This window comes from Stegostoma tigrinum, unplaced genomic scaffold (assembly GCF_030684315.1).
Source record: "Stegostoma tigrinum isolate sSteTig4 unplaced genomic scaffold, sSteTig4.hap1 scaffold_99, whole genome shotgun sequence".
Classification (NCBI taxonomy): Eukaryota; Metazoa; Chordata; class Chondrichthyes; order Orectolobiformes; family Stegostomatidae; genus Stegostoma; species Stegostoma tigrinum.
In genome coordinates, this window is record NW_026728822.1 from 920,016 (window position 1) to 945,739 (window position 25,724).

The window sequence follows — 25,724 nt, forward strand, 5'->3', positions numbered from 1 at the left end:
TCAGAAAGTGCTGTCAGAAGTGGTGAAGGTGTGTGCAATTACACAGCTAAAAAAGTATCTGGATTGGTACAAGAATAGGAAAAGTTGAGGGGGATATGGACCAAATATTGGCAAATGGGAATAGATCAGATTACATATCAAGTCAGTGGGGGCAAATAATCTGTTTCTGCGTTGTGTGACTTTCTGATTCCATCAGGTAGATGAGAAGAAATTTGAAAAGGGCATTTGGAGTGGGAATTCTCTTCCCTAGAGGTCTGTGCTGCCTTTGTGTTGACATTTATTCAGAGATACATTAATGAAATAGTTGACAGATGTTAAACAAAACACAATTTATTTAAACACTGTAGTCAAAGTAGAACCAAAAAAAAGGAATTTAGAATAACCTCGCTCTGGTGGATAAACTTATAGTATAATAGCTATAGCAAATATTACTAATTAACTGTTCCAGCATAGTAGCAGCCCATAAACAGACACTTTGGTCAGAAATAAAATTCAGAGAAGGTTCTCACATGCGGTTCTCCAATTCAGGAGGAGAAAATAATCATCCAAAGAAAATTCTGCAGTCAGGAGACATTCACTGAAGCTTCCAACTCCATTGAGACACCAATAGCTTCTGATGCAACAGAAAAGCAAAACTCAGAAATTCTGATCTGTGAGAGCTCGTCGCACTCATTCAGGCTGCATTTAAAAAAAACCCGAACCCTCTCAAGACTGTTTACTCAATGGTCTTAACTAGACAGCTTTGTGCCTCTCGTTCAATCCTTCTCTTAAAAGAAACCAAAATAAAATAATATCTTACAGTTACAGCAATGTCACATGAACACATCGAACTGTTCCTCAGGAGCCCAGGGTGGATCAATTCAGCATTTGGCCCTGCTGTACAGCCCCTTGCGTCCCTACATATGAAAAGGAGAAGGCCATTGAGACCCTACAGTCACTTACATGTAAACAGACTTAGGTAACATGACAAGCAAATGGAGCTAGGCTGTACAGATAGTCTGCTTCACGCTGGTCAACATGCCTCCATTGTTCATGGTACACATGCAGTACTTTAATGCAGTTTTACAGTAGTGTGGTGGGAAGACTAATGTTTTGTGCAAAATCACAAGTGGCATCCTCTGAAAATACATGCTTCCGTTCTCTATGGAGATCAGAATCTGGTTGGTCTGGCTAATGTCACAAAGAGGGTATTTGGGCTGCTGTCAGGATTGTGAACAACATCGGGTTCAGTGTAAGGTCACAGATTAATGTGGGGAGAGTTCATTCAGAGCCTGTGCTTCTCTCTGAATCACTGTGGGGCTCTATGTCATTTTATATGTAAAATCCACATGTATTTACATGGGTCACGTATGGGATTTCTCACCCTATCAATTTCTTTTGTGGATAAAAGAGTTCATCACCAACTTTGTAATTTTAATGCAGTAATCTCTGATTCTCTCACAGCACAACATATTAAACACTCACTTTCTTCACTCGCTCCTCATGGTACCATCATCTCAGGGATTAGACTGGTGATGACCATTTGTACCGTGTCTGTGGCAAGGAGTTCTTTCATTACAAAAGGGATCAAGCCTATGCACAGTGCCCATAAATAGTCTTTCATCAAGGCTGTACATGTGCAGACATATGGTTTTATTCATGTACATGAATCATCTTACAATGAAGGACAACATACCATTTACTTCCCACATGACTGATAGCGCTGCATGTACTAATTTTGGTGACCTATGATCAAGGACATGCAGGCCCTTTTGTGACCACAACACTTCCCAACCTCACATCATTTAATCATTACAAAATGAGATGTATGCTGTTGCTGGCCACATCCAAATAGTTTGTATGCCTTTTAAATTACTGTGGTCCAAACACTGATTCATGTGATACCCCATAACGAGCAGCATTCAGCCTGGAAAAGGGCTCCACTCTCTGTATTGCGTCAACTAAACAATTCTCAATCCATGTAGTATATTCCACCTTACCTCTCAACTCTAATTTTATTCACTCACCTGTGTGCAACCATATCAAAAGTACTCTGTAAATTCAAATACACCGCTCTCACTGGTTCTCATGTGTGGATACTTCAACTATTATATACATATTATTCAGTCGTACATGCACTGGGCAAAGGATCACAACACACAGGAATTGCCAAAACAAGTTGGAAAGTACATCAACTTCAGTCGATAATGCAGTTTTCTCTATTTTCACATCTCATCACCCATATTCTCTCTCTCTCTATCTCATACATACATGACATAAATCAAGTTAATGAATACTCCAATCTTTCTCCATGTTTTATCTCTCAAAGCTCCCTCTTTCAGTTTAAATGTATTGTTTGCATTTGGATGTGACACAATTACAACTGAGTGATGAAACTAAAAAAACATCATGAGGAAGGAACGGGCTGGAGTTATTAGGAATAGAATCTTAGGGAAGATGGTGGAGTAGCAATGGAAGACATTTCTGGGGATAATTTGGACACACATCTGAAATTTTTGGATGTTTCAATTAACATAAACTGCACAGGTTTACCAAAGATAACTTCCCTTTCCTGAATCGAAGTTGACTCTGCCAAGTCATATCATGATTTCCCAAGTGTCTAGTTTTTACAGCCCTCAAAAAAGGTTCCATATTTTTCTCATAACAGATATCAAGTTGTCCAAAATTTATTTTTATTTTGATTTCCCTCTCACTCCAGTTTTTTTTTAATGTGCGTTACAACAGCTACTTCCATTCTGCAGGAACTGGCAATTCCTGAATCTGAAGAATTCTGAATGGTAATCAATAATTCTTTCTCGTAGTTACAAGTTTTAAATGACATTTGGACAAGTTCATGAACAGGAAACAGTTGGAGAGATATGGGCCAAGCCCAGGCAGGTGGGACTGGGATAGTTTGGGATTATGTTTGACATGGACTGGTTGGACTGAAGAGCTGTCTGACCCTGTAACTCTTTCACAAGCTCTATTCCCACCTCCATGTAATCTCTGGGACATACCAGAGCAAAGTACCAAACTTCAGTTCAATTAGTTTTGAGCAGTTCCGCTTTATTAATTCTAATCTCCCACAGTTTCTCATTTTCACAGTCACAGTCCTGTAGAATTTCTGGAAGATTTCCTATATCTTATTCTGTGGAGACAGAGTAATGTATCCCACTCAGCAGTGGGTCAGTGGGGGTTGGGGTGAAGAGACACGGCCTCTGTCAACAAGTGAACACATCGGAACACTGCACTTAGGAGATAATGGACATGGCACCACTGCTACTTGGAAAGTTCTAGAATCTAAACAGTTCAATGAACTGTCATTTGATGGCCATCGACGGGTTATGCTGAAACCACTGACACAAAGCTGTAACCTCCTCATTTTAGAATCAAACTGGCTTCACACTTTGCAACTGGCATAGGTCGAGGTAGAGATAAAAATAAGAATACAATCAAAATATTAGTAACTGCAAGTGTGGCCAGAAGAGAGCTGCAACTGGAAAGGAGCAGATTATGATTTAATCAGAAACAGCACTGAAGCGGAAGTGAAAACTGAGGATATTATTAGTGATAAAGGGAATATTGTGATATAAATCAGATCAGGACAAAATGGGCCAATGGTGGTTATGAACACTTTTCTTCCTCCTCGGGTGTTTGTAAGTGAAGGTGAAAAAAACCCTGGAATAAGAGTTGAGTTTGTCACTGAAAGTGAATACAATAGTTTCCTTCGTTGCCAAATACAGAGCTTAGAAATTGAGTCGCTGGTCACAGAATAAATGAATGGGCAGAGATAGAGAGACTTACCGGGAACACCAACAATAGCGAGGATGGGATAGTAACCCGCCTGAATAACCATCAGTACAGCTTGTATCCACAATGTTAATGGTAACCAATTGATAGAAAGATAGTAAAGGCCAGAGGATAAACCCCTGTCCATTGTTGGAACATTCCAATCTATTCCTCTCAGTTTCTTATACATTGTTGTCACATTCCCGGCTGTGGTTCTGAGATTCTGATCCATCATTTGGAACATCCCAATCTGCTGGTCACAGATTCTGATCTCTCCACATCTCTGGAGCTGCTGATCCCAATTGTGTTGAATATGCCACAGCCACAGATACTGTGGGATAACGCATTGGGAGAAACCCCTTATTAATAGAAGAGGGAAACCCTCCAGTGACACAGTTAGTATCCATGGAGACTGACATTAATTCGAGTCACTGAACAAACAGCTCCCGTTAACCCCTTTCACTCTGACACTTTTAATGTAACAACAATACCTGGTTTGGGTGACATTGCCTGCTATTGGTCTCAATGCCCATCTCCAATTCATCTCACAATGATAGAGACAGAGGAGAAAGTTGATACTTTCTCTGCACAGGCTCGATGATTCTGCTGTGTTATCCACATGTGATGACGTATGTAACCATTTTCCTCAGAGCCAAATGAGAGGTTGTTATTTCACCGAAGTCTCCTCCACCACAACAACTGCCAATCCAAACACATCTCTGGCCACAACTGCCTGGAGAAAGGCAGGAAATGTGGGTTTTGCTGAACTTTCCTCTCACTGCACTAATAAATGAACATTTTATCCTTAACACAATATTTTCAATAATTTGCTTCTAAAGTTGCAAACAAATTTTTTGCAGTTTATACAGCCTTTCCTGACCAATTTTTTAGCCTGAGCCCAAAACTAAACATTACATTTCCAATTGCTTTGCTTATTGGGAGTAAAGGGTCAGAGACAATATCTATGTGAGTGATTAAGGAACAGTAAGGAAGAGGGGACAGTGGCTGTGCAGACTGGACAGGACTAACATGATATCGCCCATTAGGCAATTTCTTCTTCATAGATGGAATAAAATAAAATGCAGAGAAAGAGACAGAATAAATTTGGCTGAAGGAATGGCGACTGACAGGTGAAAAAAACACGATAGGTTGCAACGGAACGGAGGAGAAATGATTTTATATACACTGTTTAATCAGCGTATGTGTGTAGACATATAAGATTGTTCACATATGCTCAACACATTCAGGGTTATTATTGGAGATATGATGAACACAATATGGCACAGACGATGTGACCTTGTCTTGTTTGTGTCTTGTTAACATTGCATTCAGTGGAGGGAACCCATCTCCCCCATTCACAACTTTATTTACTCTCATTGTACATCTGCTTCTCTTTCAACACAATTAAAAGCCCATTTGTATTTTGCACCGCATCCCAACACCCTCTGTTTTCTGTTAGCCCTCCTCCACCTCTGGTAAGGTATTAAAAAGGCCATTTTCTGAACCTGTTCAGTTCTGAAGAAGGGCCTCGCTGGACTTAAAGCCTTAACTCTGTTTCTCTGTCTCCAAAGATGCATCTAGACCTGCTGAGTTTCTCCAGAAATGAATCAGCACATTACACCGAAAGCCAATTCTCAAATTAGCCAGACCAATAGATATTTGCAGATCTAGCAAAATGAGCCAGAGTGAAATAAAAATGTTACATCAAGATGCAGAATTGCCTGTCCACAAAGTACATTCTTGCTGTCAGAACTCTACATGCTTTTCAGCACCTGAGGCATGTTCTGCTTAGGGCCTGCCACAATATCTCTGCCTTTCCCTGGCATTTTAGCACTTTGATGTCTCAACTAGAACCTAATGTCTCACAGTGCTCCTGTCTTGCCTGGCTGTTTACTGCAGGCATAAGCCATGCAGCTTATCACTGTTATTACCAGCAGTCAGTCAAGGGCGAGTCAGCAGATGGTCACCAGTTACATCTTCAAAATGCTCCAGTAGATTTGTTGAGCCTGAATTATGATCATCAATCCAAGCTGACCCTGTCCATTCCTGCCATTGGAGGTCAGTTTGATGAAATTCTCAAAAAGTGTTCGGGAGTTTGGGAGGTTCAAGTCCATAGCTCTCTGAAATTGCAACACAAGTAGATAAGATGGTGAAGAATTTTGCTTTCGTGGTACACAGCATCAGGATATGGTCAACGTGGATGTCTGGTTCATAAGTGGCATGTCAGAGCATGCACTGTTTGTACGAGAATAACTATGGTTTCAACTATGAAATGGCCACAACTTGATCAAAAGAGAAAGTGACCATCAAGCAGTTTGAACTGTCAGCTGTCAAATAAATTAAGACAGTTTAACGTATTTGCAGGAGTTTTTAATTTTTTAAAAAAATTCATTCATGGGATGATCACATCACTGGATAAGAATGGCAGTTTCCTTCCCTGTAGGCCATCGGTGAACAGATGGGTTTTTCCAACAAAGGCAATGGATTGACAGTCATCATCACATTCTTATTTCCAGATGGATTCACACCTAGGTCCCCAGACCAGTATCTCAGCCTCTAGGGAAGTGATGGACAGAAGACTAAATAGAAAATATGTACTAGAAATCACACAATGTTTTGGTTTATGTTTCCGTCATGAGATCCATCACTGCTATGGACACCAGGTAAAGAGCTGACGAGACTGCAATGCTCCCAGGCAGAGTCACAGCGGTCACCAGGTTTCATAGCCGACGGGGAAAATGCAAATCAGGGATTATAGGACATGACTCAACCCAATCCTATGTTTGGATTTAAAACATTCCTTTGATTTTTATCCACAAACTGAAAGATTACATTGTTTCCAATAAACAAATGTCTGTGGGAGAGCAACAGAATCTGTCATTGTAAAGGTGTGCAGACCTATCTAACAAATAAAGGGCCATCGAGATCATCACAGAATTCCTACAGTGTGGAAGATGGCCATTCAGTCAATATCAACCCTGCAAAGAGCATCCCAACCAGTCTCACACCCTACCCTATCCCTGCATTTTGCACACAAGATACTATGGGCAATTTAGCATAGTGAATCTACATAATTTGCACATTTTTGGACTGTGGGAGGAAACCAGAGCATCTGGAGGAAACTCACGCAGACAGTGTCTGGGTAAGACAATCTTCGTCAGGTCAGTGCGGACTTGATGGGCTAAGTGGTCTGCTCCCACAGTGGAGGGATTCTATGATCTCCAGAAACAAGCCCAAAACACATGGTTTTTGAATCGACTATAACAAAGTGTGGAGCTGGATGAACACAGCAGGCCAAGCAGCATCTCAGGAGCACAAAAGCTGACGTTTCAGGCCTTGACCCTTCTCTAGGCCCGAAAAGTCAGCTTTTGTGCTCCTGAGATGCTGCTTGGCCTGCTATGTTCATCCAGCTCCACACTTTTTGTTATCTTGGATTCTCCAGCATCTGCAGTTCCCATTATCACTGATACTATTTTTGATTCTACTGTTAGCTATATTCAAACCAATCAACTTATTCAGAAATTTGCTGGTCGTTAACCAGGAACCAGGAATGTACCAGGAAATCCCTTTTCACATATCATGCAGGTGGATAGGCTTTAGTCAGTGTGAATGTGTCGATGTGTTGTGACAACGTGACTATTTCCAAGCTCTACCTTACACAACTGTTAGTGTGACATTTTATTCACAATACCAGCACCTTTAATTGAGCAGGTATCGGTAACATCTGTACAAACAGCCCAACACCATGGTTTATTTGATAGTGAGAGTGACAGCAATGTTCTTCAACTGTGGTTGTCTGCGAACTCGCTGGTGTGTTAACAGTTTGGATGACAATGAATCCCTTCCCACACAGAGCTCATGAAAGGTCTCTCCCCAGAGTGAACTCGCTGGTGTATCAGCGGGGAATTCGAGTCAGCAAAGCCTTTCCCTCACGCAGAACAGGTCAATGGTCTCTCTCCAGTGTGACTCTGGTGGTCAGTTTCTAGCTGGGATGGATGAAGAAATTCCTTCCTGCAATCTGCACATTTCCACACTGTCTCCCAGTGTCACTGCACTGGTGTTTGGACATTTCAGATGAATCTTCACAGACTCTTCAACACACACACCATGTGCATTTCTCCCCAATGTGAGTGCTGCTTTTTCCTTCAATGTTCAAAATCCTGAGAAAATTGGGTTGTGATAAACAAAGTGACCGTCAGACCTGGATGTGGGCCTGTTTAAATTCTCCAACTGCAGACTATACTTTCAAAGAGAAAGTAAGTAAGAAACCAGAAGGACACAGATTGTGAAACTGAGAAATTCTCTGGACATGTGTACAGCAACACTTGGGGAATATGCTGGATCACCATTAGAACAAATTCATTCATAAATATCCTCCAGGTAAGGGATCCAGTCAGTGTTTGCATCAAACTACCAAAAGAGAGAATTGGGAGAGCCAGCGAGGAAGGACAGTCATTGTATAGATCTGTAACTCCACCTTTCAATCCCTCTGAAAGAGTAAGAGCAGTGCAGAAGTAAAATTGTGGAAATCTGAAATGAAAACAAAAAAAATGCTTCATCAGCGTTGTACAGCACAAAACAATCCCTTTGGTCCCAGTTGTCCACGCTGACCAGATATCCCAAATTAATCTAATCCCATTTGCAAGCATTTGACCTATATTCTGCTACACGCTTCCTATTCACATACCTTTTAAATGTTGTAACTGTACCAGCTTCCTCTGGCACCTCATTCTGCACAGGCACCACCCACTTTCCCTTTAAAAAAAAGGAAATTTGCTGGAAAAGCTCAGCAGGCCTGGTGGCATCTGTGGAGGAGGGGGAAAAAAGTTAACATTTCGGGACCGGTGACCCTTCCTCAGAACCCGAAACTCTTCTCTCCTCCACAGATGCTGCCAAACCTGCTGAGCTTTTCCAGCAACTTTGTTTTCTTTTCAGATTTACAGCATCTGCAGTTCTTTTGGCTCCCTTTTAAAGACTTTCCCTCTCAGCTTAAGCCAATGTTATTAGTTCTAGTCTCTAATTCAGGTTAGTTCTTCCCTAACCTGGGAAAACAATCTTGGCCATTCACCCTACACCCACCATAATTTTATTAACCTCTATAAGGTCACCCCTCAGCCTTCAATGCTCCAGGTAAAATAGCCCCAGCATATTCAACCTCTCCCTACATCTCAAAACTTCCACCTCCTGCAACATCCTTATAAATCTTTTCTGCACCCTGCCAAGTTTAACAGCATCATTCCTATAGCAGGGAGACCAGAACTGAACACAATATTCCAAAAGCAGCATAATCAATGTCTTGTTCAGCCTATAACATGACCTCCCAACTCCTACACTCAATGCACTGACCAATAAATGCCAGCACAGCAAATATCATCTTCACTACCTTCTGTACCTGCAATCCACCTTCAAGGAACTGTGCACCTGCACCCCAAGGAGTCTCTGTTGCATAACAGCCCCGAGGGCCTCATCAGTAACTGTTTAAGTCCTGCCCTGATTTGTCATTGCCATAATGCAAATCGCTCACATTTATCTGAACTAAGTGTATTTCTATCACTCCTTGGCCCATCAACCCATTGATTACGTTCCCATTGTACTTGGGAAGTAAACTCCTTTGCTGTCTACTACAACAACAATAATTTTAGTGTCATCTGCAAACTTACTAACCATTCCTCCAATATTCATTCCACATGATTTGCATCAATGATAAAAAAAGCAGTGGACCCAGCACCAATCCTTGCAGCACACTGCTGTTCATAGTCTTCCAGACTGAACCCGCTCCCCGCCCCCCACCATGATCCTGTTTCCTACCTTCAAGCCAATTTTGTTTCAAATAGCTAACTCTCCCTGGGTTCCATTTGATCTAATCTTGCTAACCAGTCTGTCATGTGGAGCTTTGGTGAATGCCTTGCTGAAGTCCATAATAGACAGTGTCCACTGCTTTGCCTTCTTCAATCTTCTTTGTCACTTCTTCAAAAAACTCAATCAAGTTAGTGAGACAAGATTTCCTACTCACAAAGCCATGTCTACCATCCCTAATCAGTCTTTGCTTCTCTAACCACATGCAAATCCTGTCCCTCAGAATCCCCTCCAGCAATTTACCCACCACTGACATCAGGCTCAACGGTCGATGGTCCTCTGGCTTTTCCTTAAAGAATGGCACCACATTAGCCACCCGGCCTTCTGGCACTTCACTAGTGTCAGTGATACAAATACCTCAGCAAGGGGCCAGCAATTACTTCCCCAGCTTCTCCCAGAGTTTGTGGGTAACACCTGATCAGGTGCCAGGAACCTATCCACCTTTATGCATTTTAAGACATCCAGCACCTAGATCTCTGTAATATAGACACTTCTCACGACTCATTATTTATGATTCCAAGCTCTCTCACTGCCATATCCTTCTCTGCAGTAAATACTAATGCGAATACTCATTCACTATCTCAGCCTGCAGTTCCACACAGACAGCCTTGTTGATCTTTAAAGGGGCCCCTATTTTTTCCCTTGTTGTTTTTATGTCCCAAATGAAGTTTCAGAATCTCTTGGGATTCCCCTTAACTCAATTTGCCAAAGATAGCTCATGTCTCCTTTTTGCCGTCCTGATTTCCCTCAAGTATACTCCTACTGCCCCTATACTTTGAAGGATTGACCCAAATCCTGATGTCAGTACCCAACATGTGCTGCCTTCTTTTTCTTGACCAGAGCCTCAATTTCTCCAGTCAGCCAGTATCCCCTACATTTACCAGCCTTGCCCTTCACGTGAACAGGAACATGTGCCTGGCTCTCCTTATTTTAGTTTTGAGGGCCTCCCACTTTCCAAGCATTCCTTGACCTACATATTACCTCTCCCGATCATCTTTTGGAAGTTCTTGCCCAATAATGTCAAAGTTGGCCTTACTTCAATTTAATGCATATTTAGAATTTTGAAATGTATAAGTTTTATATGTAAACTGATCACATCTGCCTGCATCTGGCATATACTCCTCTAAAGCTCTCTTATCTATGTCCCTATTCAAGTGTCTTTTAAACAATGTGACTGTACCTGTATCTGCCACTTCCTCTGAGTTTGTTCCACACGTGGACAAGTTCGTAAAAATAAAAAAATCCATGTCTTTTTAAATATGTATTTCTCCTCTCACCTTACATACATGTCCCCTTGTCTTGAAATCACCCAACCTTGGGAATAAACCCTTGCTATTCGCATAATCTGTGCCCTCATGATTTTATCAACCTCTAAGGTCACTCCTTAACCCATTATACTCCAGTGAGAAAAGTCCTAGCTTTGTCTGTCTATTTGATAATCAAGCTCTCCAATCCTGGCAACATCCCAGCAAGTCTGTTCTGAACTGTCTCCAGTTCAATAATAATGTCCTTCCTGTAACAGGGCAACCAGAGCTGCACACAATACCTCAAATGAAGCCTCAATGTCCTATACAACCTCAACATAACATCCCAACTCTGAGACTCAGAGGTCTGAGCAATGAAAGCAAGTGTGCTAAACAACATATTAACCACCCTGACTACTTGTCTACATAAACTTCAAAGAATTATGTACCTGAATCTCAGCATTTCTCTGTTTCACAACTCTACCCTGGGTGCAACCATCAATTGTTGGTCCTACCCTGTTCATTTTACCAAAATACAATATCTCACATTTATTCAAATTGAACTTCATCCTCCACTTCTCAACCCATTGACATAATTGATCAAGATCTCACTGTCATCTTAGATAACCTTCACTAACCACTAATTCTCGTATCGTCTGCAAACTTACTAATCTTGTCCCTTAAATTCGCATCCAAATCATTAATATAAATGAGAAACAAAAGTGGCCCCTGCACAGATTGCTGTGGAACACACTGGTCACAGAACTCCACTCTGAAAAATCCCCAACACCACATTCTCTCCGACAACTAAGCCAATTCCGCTTCCAATAAGCGAGCTCTTCCTGAATCACGTGTGATCTAACTTTACTCATTAGTCTACCACGTGGAACCCGGTCAAAGGCTTCACTCTCACTCTGGGAGGTGCTGCAAATCTGACCCAATTCCCCCGCTATTTGTCCATCATTCCTTGAAAAGTTAAATCCCAACTCTCTTCTGAGAATAACTGCTAAATCTGCATCCAGCTACCATTCAGACTGTTCCAGATCCTGGGAACTTGCTGAGTCAAACAAACAATCTTCACATTTTCACCCTGCATTATTTGCCAATTAGCTGAATGTTGTATTCTACGGTTACCAAACATTGCTACAATGGAGAATTATCTCGGCTTCTGTTAGCTCTCTCCAAGCCAGAGACCCACCATAATTTTAATTGACTTATGGGATGTGGTCTTTCCTGCACAAACTAATATTGATTGCCCATTTTTATTGGATTTGGAGAAAGTGGTACTTTCTATGACTGCTGCACTCCATGTGCTGTAAGTACACCACTGTGTTGTTATGATGATAATCCACCCTGGAGCCTCACTACCCTCCCGATTGCAGGAATCATACCTCAAACTTCACTACCCACCTGATCATGCCCTCGAGCCTCACTACCTGCATTACTGCAGGCATTACCATCGAGCCTCAACACGCTTCACATCTCTGGAATCCCTCTCCAGCCTCACTACCTGCCTATCGTTGGAATCCCCCACTAGCCACATAACTCACACCATCTATTCAGATTCCTCCAGTCTCACAAACCACCTCATCTCTAATCTCCTCCAGCCCACAAACTTCTTTAGCTCTATAATTGTCTTCAGCCTCACAAACCTCCCTTTGTCTGAGGTCTCCTCCAGCCTCACAATCTTCCCCATTTCTGTAATCTCATCCAAGCTCACTTTTCCCTATTTTTGGAATCTTCTCCGGTCTCAGAACCCTTCCTGTCTCTAATATCGTCCAGCCTCACAAATGGATGATACAAGAATGATATTTCTTTCCTCTAATACAATCCTTATTTTTATACATCCACTTGATGGCGGTACTTTCAATTTCCTGGGCTTCAGGCCCCTGAATTTCGAGGTAAACCGCATTACGTCTATACCTCACTTTTCTCCCGAAAATACTGACCAATCATGAGTCATTTGTTCTAATATCTCATATTCTGAAATGACTTGACATATTGCTGGGTATCCTCCTATGTGAAGAGTCTCGGAGGTCTACAGCACAGAAAAAGTCTTTGTGGCCCATCCAGCCTGTGCCAGTTAAAAACCACCACCTAACTATTCTAATCTAATTTTCCAGAACTTGGCCCATAGACTCTGCATTGGCATCACAAGTGTGCATCTATATATATCTTAAACGCTATGAGGATCTCTGTGCCTACCACCCTCACAGACAGTGAGGTTCAGTGCCATTGTCACAGCATGATGACATTACAGACAGGAAAAGAGACGAGCTGAGTCTGTGCAAACCAAAGATCCCCCACACACTGTGAAAGACGGGAGGGTGCCTGATCGGAGGCAGAGGAGATTTAACAGAATGGTTTGTAGGGAGAGGGTTTTTAGTTGCATGGTTAGGGCTGTTTTTATTATAATTTTGTGTGACTTAGACATTTCTGGTACATATTGAGAATATCCATCTACAATAGATGGACTTCCTCTCAATCTCTCTCCTCGCCTGGGGTGCAGTAATCTTCAGGTTAAACCAGCCCTATGGTCAGGTAGGACAATGGTGACTTTACCTTAGGCATAGTGATGCCACTGTGCCTCGGTGGTGTAGAGGGGAATGTTGCATGTGGTGGATGGGACACCACTCTGACACTGCTTCATCTGGAGGATGTTACCTTTCTTTAATATTGTTGGGGCTGTACTCATGCAGGGAAGTGGAAAATGTTCCAACACAATCCGGATGAGTGCCTTACACACAGGAAACAAACTGTCATTGGGTAATCAGGTGCTTGGGGAAACTAAGATTGATCTCCTTGTAACAAAGGATTTTGAGGGGACCTTTGATAGGAGGTGTTTACAAAAGATAAACATTAGGACGGCAAAATGTACACTCAACTGGCCATAAAAAAGGGCTACAGGACATATATTAAAAGTCGTAGGAAAGATCTATTGAGAGAATGGGGTAATAAGAAAGAAATTTTACATGGCAAATGGGAATGAGCAGGAACACAATACTCACACACAATGCGAATATCCAGGTCCTGATTGAATTGAGTAATTCTGTCAGAGTTTGGTGTTACAATTATTGAGCTTCCTACCTGAAAGTCCACTTGTAATATCCTGTAACACAAATTCATAAAATCCATCACTGTCAGAGTAGGAATCCACAACATCCCCTCCTCCTGGCCGAGGGTAACTGTGCATTGTTCCTGCTGCACATTATTCCTTGTGGGAGTCAGCAGCTGATTCGAGGGATTTCTATTTGGGTTTCTAGGAATTTCCACATTGGGGCTTCATGTCACTGAACAGAACAACAGGTGTTTGACACAAGGCAAAGAATGGCCAAGATTTAGTGAGATGCAGGCAGCAGGATTTGCTTCCTTTTCTTTCCTTCTGTGCTGCTGCACTGCCACAATGAGACATCAGCTTTTCCGGCCCAATGCAACTTGATGAACAAGTTGTCTCGATTCTGAGAAATGGGCAGTAAGCTTCTCCCAGTCATTTGAAAAAACACCCCTTAAAAAGGCAGCAATTACGTATGTGTCATGTTGCCCAGTGCTCCCAACAAAAAGATGAGAAGAATGAGGAAGGATCTCATAAAAAGGGATAACAGTCAAGTTCCATGAGGGTTAGAGTTTATGGAGAGATATTGATAAATGGGCGACAAGTCGGCAAATGGAGTATAATTTGGGAAAACGTGAAGTTGCTAATTTTTGAGGAGATGACCAAAGAACAGTGTTATTTAAAAATGTAAAAACTGTGGAAAACTGCAACACAAAAGGGATTCAGGAATAATTGTGCAGGAAGCATGAAGCGAGCATACAGTTGCAACAGGTAATCGGGAAGGGTCATGGGATGTTATCCTTATGTCAAGGTGTTTGCAGTAGAAGAGTTTGGAATACATGTCTTAGGACAAATGTACAACTTGCTGGCAAGACCACATCTGGAAGAATGTGAGCAGCTTTTTTGGTCCACTTATTTGAGCAAGTATATAACTTCACTGGAGGCATTTCAAAGAAGATGAACTAAGATGATCATTGGTTTGGAGGGATTATGTTTTAAGCTAAGACGAAACAGGTCTGGAATATACTAACTAGATTTTTTTGAAGAATGAGAGATGTTCTAATTAAAAATAGAGGATTCTCAAGGGAGTTGACAGGATAAATGCTGAGGAAATATTTCTCATCGTGGGAGCAGATTCTCGATAAGGCAGAGAAGAGAGGGTTCTCTTTTGGAATTGTCAAGCTTAAGGCAACACAGACATGGGTAAGGGGTTTCAGTCGCGAATGAGCTGGAGTGAGGTGGAGAGAAGGAGCATTTTAGAGATTGAAATTTCTGGCATTTGTGATTGAAATGTACGGTAAGATGTTCATCTTGAGACCAGATATGACAGCATTATTGAGAAGGGTGCAGTTCAGCCTCAGACAGTTCCCAATGAGAGGGATGGATTCAGTACAATAGTAAGGAAAAATAATTTGTAATAATAACTGAAGGCAATGTGTTTTACTATCACAAAGTGTTATTGGAGGAAATTTCAACTAATCAAGTAGTGGAAGCATGATAAGCAGTTTTATAACTGAGTAACAGTGGAGCAAAGTGATGGAGACGAGTTCGATCTGAACATTGTAGAATACATGTGAAAGTTAACACAGTGCTTGTGGAAGATCTCACCTCCTGGAAGTATGTTGGTGAGAAACAGCATGGGCCAAGGATAGATCCTGGAGGGACATTTACGACATGGATTTCAGACAGGAAAGAGAGATGGAGTGGGATTTTCCAATGACGGTGAGGTCGAACATTGGTTTTAAACAGAATGGGTGAGAAGGACATAACCGGAAAAGAGAAACAGACAGAACAAGTAACAATATCTGTGAATTGGCATGGGGGAAGAGGCAGGGAGGAGGAGGAGGAGGAGAAATAAGAGTTGGAATATTTGTAGTTTAGTGAGAATAGGGCAAAGTGTTAAGATGAGCTCTGATAAGGCTTGACATGAAACTGGACAAAGATGCAAGTTTAAGCCTAAAACGAGGAGCAACATGCTAAGCAATTTGGTTTGGTGGGCTTGTGGAAGAGAGGGAAGCAGCAGAGGCAGCTGATTGGATTGTCTCAATCTTAGTGACATAGAAACTGCATGTGTCTCCTTCACTTGCTGTTGGAGCGGAGGATGGAGGAGACAGGATGATGGACAGTGTTTTGCAAAGAAACAATGCCTGTGTTAGTGATATTTAAAAATGAGTGAACAAACCTGATGACTAACTTTTATCCAGAATGTTAAAATGTACAACAGAAGTCCAGGTTCAAATCCTATCTCAGCAGATGGTGGAATTTGAATTCAATAAAAAAAAACTGGAGGAATCAACTGGTTGCCATGGCAACAATTGCTGATGACAGAGTGAAAAAAAAATCTAATGTCCTTCGGGGAAAGAAATTTGCCAACCTCAGCAAGCCACTCAGTTGCAAATCACTGCAAAGTTTCAACAAAGGAATGAAGCTGGGTGGCCCATTTGGCATCCACCAGGGAACTAGGAAAGACAACTGCAGAATCAGCCCTATCGGCCCCCCAAACTCCTGCTTAATAATATCTGGGGGCTAGTGGCAAAATTTGGAGAGCCGCTTCAAAGACGAGTCAAGGAACAGTGTCAGACTCATGGAAACATACCTGGCAAACAATGACACACACCACTATCATTGTCCTTAGTGAAGCCCTGTCCCAGCAGACGTGACAGCACAGTGCTATTCTGACCAGATTATTTGACCTGGGAGTACTCAACATTGACTCTGACGCCTGGAAGTCTCATGGCTCCTGCTGATTACCATGTACCATCCTCCCTTGGTTGATAAATCAGCAGTAGTATTATCGCTAGATTATTAATCCAGAGACCCAGATAACATTCTGGGGACCTGGGTTCGCATCCTGCCATGGCAGATGGTGAAACATGAATTAAATAATGATCTGGAACTAAGATTCTCATGATGACCATGAAACCATTGCCAATTATCAGGAAAGACCCATCTGGTTCACTTATGCCCTTTCCGGAAATGTGCCATCCTTACCTGGTCTGGATGACATGTGACTCCAAACCCATAGTGATGTGCTTGACTCTTAACTGCCTTCCAGGTAATAAACGCTGGTCCAGCCAGCGATTTCCACATCCCAAGAGTGAATTTTAAGAAACAAAAAACTCCATCATGTTGAACAGCACTTGGAGGAAGCACTGCGAGTGTGAATAGCACTAAATGTACTCAATGTCCACATCAGGAGTAGTTTGCAGGAGGATTACCAATCAGGCTGGTCGGGTCCTGAAGGACAAAGCTGCTTGGCTGGGACTGCAGCAGGTGCTGACGCACCAAAGGGGGAAAATATAGCTGATCTCATCATCACCAATTTCCCAGCTGCAGAGGCATCTGTCCATGACAGGATTGTTAACAGCAACCACCGCACAGTCCTGTGGAGACAAAGCCTCATCTTAAACTTGAGAATACCCCCCATTGCATTGGGTGGCACTAACTTCGGCTAAAAGGGACAGACTTGGAACAGACACAGGAGCTCAAAACCAGATATCTATGAGGCTTTGAGAGAGACTGCAACAGTAGCAGACCTTCTCCAGCACAATCTGTAACCTCATGGCCCAGCATATCCTAGAGACACCCATTGCCATTGATCCAGGGGACCAACACTGCTTGAACGGAGAGTATTGGAGGGCATGCCAAGGGCAGCACCAGGCATACCTAAAAATAAGGTGCCAACCTGGTAAAACCACCAAACAGGACTATCTGCATGCAAAATAGCATAAGCAGCAAGAGTTAGAGCTAAGCCACCCCATAACCAATAGATCAGATGCAAGCTCTGCAGTTCTACCACACCCAGTCGTGAACAGTGATGGACAATTAAACAACTCACTGGAGGAAGAATGCCAAAAATCCCCATCTTTACCCGACACAGGAGCCCAACCTCTCCTTGCAAAAGACAAGTCTGCAGCAATCTTCAGCCAGAAGTGCCAACTGGATGATCCATCTCAGCCTTCTCCAGAGGTCCCCAACATCAGAGATGTGAGTTTTCATCCAATTTGATTCATTTCACATAATATTAAAGAAATGAATGAACAGTGCAAAGGTTATGGGCCCTGGCAACACTCTGACAATAGTAGCGATGACTAGTGCTCTAGAGCTTGCTAGCATCCAAGCCAAACTATTTCAGTCCTGCTACGGCGCTGGCATCTCCTAACAATTTGGAAAACTGCCCAGGTCTGTTCAGCACAAAAACATTGAAAATCCAACCCGACCAATTTCCCCTCAAGCAATCTACTCTCTATCATCAGTAAAGTACTGGAAGGTGTTGTCAACAGCAGTATTAAACAGCACTTACTCAGCAGTAACCTGCTCAGTGACACCCAGCATGGGCCATGGTGGGCACTCAGTTCCTGATCTTATTACAGACTTGATCCGCAAATTCACAAACAGCTGAATTCCTGAGGTGAGGTGAGGGTAAACAGCAGAGCCCTGCACAAAAACCACGTACTTCCACTTCAGTGACAATGACTGACAGTGACACCTTAGTTTCAGCTCATCTGCTGAACCTCTCATCTATTCCTGTGTTACCTCTAGGCTTAACTATCCAAACTCACTGCCAGTCGGCCTCCCACATTCAATGTCCCTGTAACCTCAAGAATACCTAAAGTTCTGCTGCACACAAGTACATTTGTACCAAGACCTGTTCACCCATCACTGCTGTGCTCCCTGACCCACAAAGGCTCCTGTTTATAAGCAACAATTTAAAATTCTCAGATAATAAAATGTGAGGCTGGATGAACACAGCAGGCCAAGCAGCATCTCAGGAGCACATTGGCCTGCTGTGAAGCTTTTGTGCTCCTGAGATGCTGCTTGGCCTGCTGTGAGCTTTTGTGCTCCTGAGATGCTGCTTGGCCTGCTGTGAGCTTTTGTGCTCCTGAGATGCTGCTTGGCCTGCTGTGAGCTTTTGTGCTCCTGAGATGCTGCTTGGCCTGCTGTGAGCTTTTGTGCTCCTGAGATGCTGCTTGGCCTGCTGTGAGCTTTTGTGCTCCTGAGATGCTGCTTGGCCTGCTGTGAGCTTTTGTGCTCCTGAGATGCTGCTTGGCCTGCTGTGAGCTTTTGTGCTCCTGAGATGCTGCTTGGCCTGCTGTGAGCTTTTGTGCTCCTGAGATGCTGCTTGGCCTGCTGTGAGCTTTTGTGCTCCTGAGATGCTGCTTGGCCTGCTGTGAGCTTTTGTGCTCCTGAGATGCTGCTTGGCCTGCTGTGAGCTTTTGTGCTCCTGAGATGCTGCTTGGCCTGCTGTGAGCTTTTGTGCTCCTGAGATGCTGCTTGGCCTGCTGTGAGCTTTTGTGCTCCTGAGATGCTGCTTGGCCTGCTGTGAGCTTTTGTGCTCCTGAGATGCTGCTTGGCCTGCTGTGTTCATCCAGCCTCACATTTTATTATCTTGGAATCTCCAGCATCTGCAGTTCCCATTATCTCTGATACTAATTTAAAATTCTCACCCGTGATTTAATTCCTGGCTGTGACGAGCCCTATCTCCCTGCACACACAACCTTCAAGAGTTCGATAACTCATTTAGTTCCAGACTCCAACAATGTGTTTAATCATCCCTTCACTATTGGAGGCTGTTTCTACAGTTGCCAGAAAACGTGATCTGGAATTCCCCTGATAAACCTCTTAGGTTTGCTTTCCTTGAGAGAGTCAGGAAAACCTGTAGATATGGTAACTTTTTGGTCACCTGACCTAATATGGCCTTACGTCAAAAGTTTGTTGATAATATTTTTGTGAAATTATAAAACATGATAAAAATACAAATAGTTTGTTGATTTGGACATACACCATTAGCTCTTCAGTATCGCTAGATGAATGATCTGTAACTTCTCAAATGGAGCATTGTGAGAGCACCTTTATCATACAAACTGAAGCAGCACACGAAAGTTAAACATCACCTTCTCCACAGGGAACAGGGCTTTGGCAACGATCGCTGGTATCTGTGGAAGGAGAAACACACAGTAAATGTTGCAGAAGTGCAAAATGAATGACAGATAAAAACGCTGTAGAATTTGGTGGTCTGAAATGGAAGAAAAATACACTCTCTTTCTGGGAAAATATTTCCTGACTGTGAAAGATACCATTCAAAAATTAATCTGGTAAGAGAGCAGCACATGGTCAGGGGGTGGGCAGCAGTGGAAAATTTATTTACAAAAAAGGTACAAGGAAATTACAGTAAAATACTACAGAGATCAAATCTATCCATCATTAGAGACTGAAGAGATTAGACACCGACAAAGGTGATCAGGGAGCACAGAAGTGAGCAAGAGCAGTGTGAGCTGCTATGATCCAACAGTCTGGGAAAAAAAATCCATAAGAAACAAACATTTCTCTTGGATAAGAGATAATAGGAACTGCAGATGCTGGAGAATCCAAGATAACAAGGTGTGGAGCTGGATGAACACAGCAGGCCAAGGAGCATCTTCGGAGCAGGAAAGCTGACGTTTTGGGCCTGGACACCACTTCAGAAATGGGGGAGGGGAAGAGGATTCTGAACGAAATAGGGAGAGGGGGGAGACAGATCAAAGATGGAGAGAAAAGATATTTGGAGAGGAGACAGACAAGTTAAAGAGGCGGGCATGGAGCAGGTAAAGATGAGGAGAGGTGGGGAGGTAGGGAGGTGATAGGTCAGTCCAGGGAGGACAGACAGGTCAAGGGGGTGGGATGAAGTTAGTAAGCAGGAAATAGGGGTGCAGCTTGAGGTGGGAGGAGGCGATAGGAGAGAGGAAGAACAGGTTAGGGAGGCAGGGACAAGCTGGGCTAGTTTTGGGAGGCAGTTGGGGGAGGGGAGATTTTGAGGCTTCTGAAATCCACATGGACACCATTGGGCTGCAGGGTTCCCAGGCAGAATATGTGTTGCTATTCCTGCAACCCTTGGGTGGCATCATTGTGGCACTGCAGGTGGCCCAGGATGGACATGTCATCTGAGGAATGGGATGGGGAGTTGAAATGGTTCGCAACTGGGAGGTGCAGTTGTTTCTTGCGAACTGAGCGTAGGTGTTCTGCAAAGCAGTCCCCAAGCCTCCGCTTGGTTTCCGCAATGTAGAGGAGGCCACAACGGGTACAGGGGATGCAGTATACCACATTGGCAGATGTGCAGGTGAACATCTGCTCGATGTAGAAAGTCTTCTTGGGGCCTGGGATGGGGGGGGGGAAAAAGAGAAGAGGGAGGAGGTGTGGAGGCAAGTGTAGCACTTCCTTTGGTTGCAGGGGAAGGTGCTGGGAGTAGTGGGGTTGGAGGGCAGCGTGGAGCGGACAAGGGAGTCACGGAGAGACTGGTCTCTCCGGCAGGCAAGCAAGGGTGGGGAGGGAAAAATGTCTTTGATGGTGAGGTCGGATTGCTGATGGCGGAAGTGTCAGAGGATGACGTGTTCGATCCGGAGATTGGTGGAGTGGTATGTGAGGATGAGGGGGATTCTTTTTCAGTTGTTATTGCAGGGATAGGGTGCGAGGGAGGAGTTGTAGAAAAATGCAGGAGACACGGTCAAGGGTGTTCTTGACCACTCCGGTGGGGAGGTGGGGAGTGGAGTTGCGGTCCTTGAAAAACAAGGACATCATAGATGTACGGGAGTGGAATCCTGGGAGCAGATGCGGCAGAGGTGAAGCAATTGGGAATAGGAGATGGCACTTTTGCAGGACGGTGGGTGGGTGTGAGATGTTAATGTGATAACATCCCATTAATTTAAAGAAGTATAGAAATCAGAGTCTTTCATCTGCATTTGATTCCTATACAGAGACTTTGACTTATAGAAGTAAAGTCTTTTATCTACTCACATCGGTATGCAGACACTGCCCTGAAGCTTCCTGCCCAGCTAGGAATTCAGTGTAAAGCTTTTGTAACTCATCTTCTCACACATCGGCATGCAGACACTGTCTTACGTTTCCTGACTGAACTGAAATTAGAATCAATCTGTATCAAATAGGGTTAGGTGGGGAAATTTTGTAAAGGTGTGAAACCTCTAAAGCATGTAACTTCTGTCGCTGACTAAGGGGCCAGGGCACTGACTTTGTCCTAGCCAGACACACTGGCAACTTGAAATCACAATCTGTCCCGGACAACAACTCAAAATCACCTCCTGCCATGAGCAGCGACTTCACAAGCAATCGATACTATATCCTGGTCTTTTATGTTGTCCATGTAATAATTGCTTGGTATCCTGTTTTTGTCTGTTGTAGTAATTGTTTTATGTATCATGTCATTGGAGGTTGTGAAATCGTTTTCTGTATCATGTCTTTTGTAAAGTATAAAAAGCAGGGACTGTCCGGGGAGAACTCCTTGTGAGACTTTGCACTGTGTGCCGGGTTGAGTACAGTGATTCTTCACAGCTTGTACTTGCTTGGTAAGAAAATGATTTGTGTTTTTCTAAACAGGTCAGTGTCTTGTTATTGCAGCACGTCCGTGAGGGTCTCCGAAAACAAACTTGACAGGTGGGAGGAGGTGTATTCTAGGTAGCTGTGGGAGTCAGTGAGCTTGAAATATATATCGGTTTTGAGAATGTTCCCCAAGATGGAAATAGAGGACCAGGAAGGTGAGAGAGGTGGTTAGAGATGGTCCAGGTGAACTTAAGGTTGGGGTGGAAGGTGTTGGTGAAGTGGGCAAACTGTTCGAGCTCCTCATAGGAGCACGAGGCAGCGCCGATACAGTCATCCATGTACTGGAGGAAGAGGTACGGAAGAGGGATTGTTCCAACAAAGAGACAGGCAAAGCTTGGGCCCATGCAGGTACCCATGGCCACCCCCTTTGTCTGTAGGCAGTGGGACGAGTTCACCGAAGCACATAATGGGGTCAGTGGAGGGGAACTGGTCAGACCTGCAGGACAGGAAATAGCGTAGGGCTTTGAGGCCATCTGTATGGGGTATGCAGGTGCTAATGTGGTATACTGCACCGCTGCACCCGTTCTGGCCTCCTCTATATCAGGGAAACCAAGCAGAGGCTTGGGGACCACTTTACAGAACACCTACACTCAGTTCGCAATAAACAATTGCTCATCCCCACCTCCCTAACCTACTCTTCCTCTCACCTATCCCCTCCTCCCATCTCAAGCCACACCCCCATTTCCTACTTGCTAACCTCATCCCACCCCTTTGACTTGTTGGTCCTCCATAGACTGACCCATCCCCTCCCCACCTACACTCACCTTTACCTGCTCCATCCCCACCTCTTTAACTTGTCTGTCTCCTCTCCACTTGTCTCCCACTCTCTCCCTGTTTGTTTCAGCATCCCCTTCCCCTCCCCCATTTCTGAAGGGTGTGGGCCCGAATACGTCAGTTTTCCTGTTTCTCTGATGCTGCCTGTCCTGTTGTGTTCCTCCAGCTTCACCCCCGGCCCTTTTAAAGTTTCAAAGCTGTCGCGCATGCGCCCCGCGGATCACTGCCCCCAATAAAGATGGTGACGGTCACACGGGCCGATCGCCATCTGAGGCGTTGATTTGTTTTCTGCAAACGTGAGTCTGGGAGTTTCAAATGGGTGTGTTTTCCGACGTGCACTAACTGTTTGTAAAACTTCCAAACCCATACGAATATCACTTCCCTCCAGCTTTCTACCGTTTTGCTTTCTTTACTGTGGCCTGCTCTTACCTCAATTGCACAAATCTTGGTCTCAGCGAAGGATCTAGGCCCGAAACGTCAGCTTTCCTGCTCCTCTGATGCTGCTTGACCTGCTGTGCACATCCAGCTGCACACCGTGTTATCTCGGATTCTCCAGCATCTGCAGTTCCGGTTATCTCAGCGACTCTGCACCGCACTCGTGGATGATCACGTGGTTTTCACTGATCCCGCCCTCCCTTCATTCCGATTGGGCGATATCCGTCCGGTCATGCACGGCACACCTGTGCTCCTATTGGTCGCGCACTGACATCAATCAGCCAGACTTCACCGTGAGCTGGAGCATGCGCAGTGCTTTGTGTTATTGTTGGAAGCAAATGAACGTCGTCGCAATGTTGCATTTTGAGACGAATGAGACTGAAAACCGGATCTGTCTTTTTACCTTCACAGATGCTGCCAGACCTGCTGAGCTTTTCCAGCAACTTTGTTTTTGTTCCTGATTGACAACATCCCAGTTCTTTTGTTATTTTTTAATAAGTCGCGATTGAAAAGGCTTCCTGCAGCTCAAAGCTAAAGGTACTCTTGATACCGCTCTGTCAGCCAATAGAGAAATAGCGGTGAAATAAGGGTAATAAATACAGGTCTAGCAGTCCTCAGGTAAGATGTAAAGGGAATAATTATGAATATGAAGAACATCACGTGGTGAAGTGAGGTGAGTGTTGTTCATATGAACTGTGATTGGGCAGAGAGGGAGGTTAATCAAAAAAGAACAAGCAGAAAAGAGATTCTCAAGAAAGGTCTGTGCAATGGAAAGCAACGAGAATCAGAAGATAAAAGCCCAACACAAGAAAAAGTTTGAAGACCGTGGCTGCAGAAACTCCAATAAGTTGTTTCACTGCTCTACTGCCTAGTTATTGACTTAAGCAGTATAATCCACATTCAACTCTAAGTAGCTGTCTGAGTTTGTCACTGTAGTTTACTTCATAACAGATAAACTCCACACTTTGTCTCAATAAAGCTGACAGTTGGTTCACCAATTAGTTCTGCTGCCAAGTCCGTTCTTGTTTGAAAAGGGGTATAGATCACATTTAAATAGACAATGAAAAATGTCAATCCAGGCTGGGAGCAAAATTCTACTCCCTCGCCACTGACTCCATCCCTGCCCCAGGTAACTGGCAGGTAACACACTGGTCACAGTCAGGGTGCAATATTTCACCCCAAGATGAGCTTCTAACCACATTACTCACCCCCACACTCATTATCACAAAGACCACATACAATTTCAACCTCAACAGCATCTCAGGTCATCTGCTGCTGAAACTCTCATCCATTCCTTTGCTACCTCTCGACTTAACTCCCCAAACACACTCCCGGCCGGCTTCTTAATACTACTTCCCTGAAATCTTGAACTGATCCAAAAATCTGCTGCCCATGTGTTTATTCTCACCGATTTTAACATCTTCAAGTTTTGTCATTCTGTGCTCACTAACATAAACATTTTCTCAGTGGCAAAGCACCAAGGTTTTGAAATTCATATCCTTATTTTGAAATTTTGGCATCACACCACTTTCGTTTGATAGTCCCTCCAGCTGCAAACCCCTCTGAGATTTATCTGAAGAAGGGTCACTGGACACAAAACAGTAATGCTGCTCTCTCTCTCCACAAGCACTGCCAGATAAGCTGAGTTTTACATCAATTTCTGCTTGTGTTACAACTTTCAAGCATCTACTGTCATTTTGCTTTTTCCTTCAAGACATTTGTTCTCCCTGACTTCCAACCTCCTGTGGATTTCTGGTTTTAACTCCCACCTTTTTCATGTTTTCAGTTCCTAAGGCCATAAGCTCTTGAATTTACTCCCTAAACATCCGTGGTTTTCAAAGTCCCCTTGTTTGTTCAGGATATTCCTTGAAACCTACTTCTTTGGCCAGTTTTGGGTCACTTGTCCTAATAAGTACCTGGTATCAAATATTGTTTTGTGACAACCTTGTGTAATATGTCAGATCATTGGATTGAATCAAAAATGTGAAAACATTTAAATTGTTCTTTTGGAAAACATCACTAATCCTTCACGATCATTTGGGAACTCGTTACCTAATATCATTGCAAGTGCGACTTCACCACATGACCTGCACTGGTTCAGAAAGGTCAAACATCAAGTTCTCCAGATGTAACTGAGGATTGGCAATAGTTACTGATACCTTTGGAGAGTGATCCAACGTTCATGTATCTGGATATGGTGAATGAATAGACAATAGGTGCTGGAG

At 43.5% G+C, this 25,724-nt stretch overlaps 1 protein-coding gene and 1 long non-coding RNA gene across 4 annotated transcripts in view; one reads left to right on the forward strand and one right to left on the reverse strand.

The window, feature by feature from the left end:
- Positions 1–346: 346 nt before the first annotated feature.
- Positions 347–23,697, reverse strand: LOC132209482 (uncharacterized). 3 transcript variants are annotated; one of them, XR_009445558.1, is made up of 5 exons: positions 23,494–23,697; positions 19,815–19,856; positions 13,877–13,977; positions 3,784–8,298; positions 347–613 (listed from the first exon to the last, which is right to left on the reverse strand). It is a non-coding gene; the product is annotated as an uncharacterized LOC132209482 (long non-coding RNA). The 3 variants fall into 3 exon arrangements; XR_009445560.1 differs by having other exon boundaries at positions 19,771–19,856; XR_009445559.1 differs by lacking the exon at positions 23,494–23,697 and having other exon boundaries at positions 19,703–19,818.
- The window catches only part of LOC132209481 (ral guanine nucleotide dissociation stimulator-like 1), a 60,408-nt gene continuing 57,968 nt past the window's right edge, over positions 23,285–25,724 (forward strand). The window contains exon 1 of the mRNA XM_059644526.1: positions 23,285–24,036. The gene's annotated coding sequence lies outside the window, so the exon portion shown is untranslated. The remainder of the gene's footprint in view (positions 24,037–25,724) is intronic.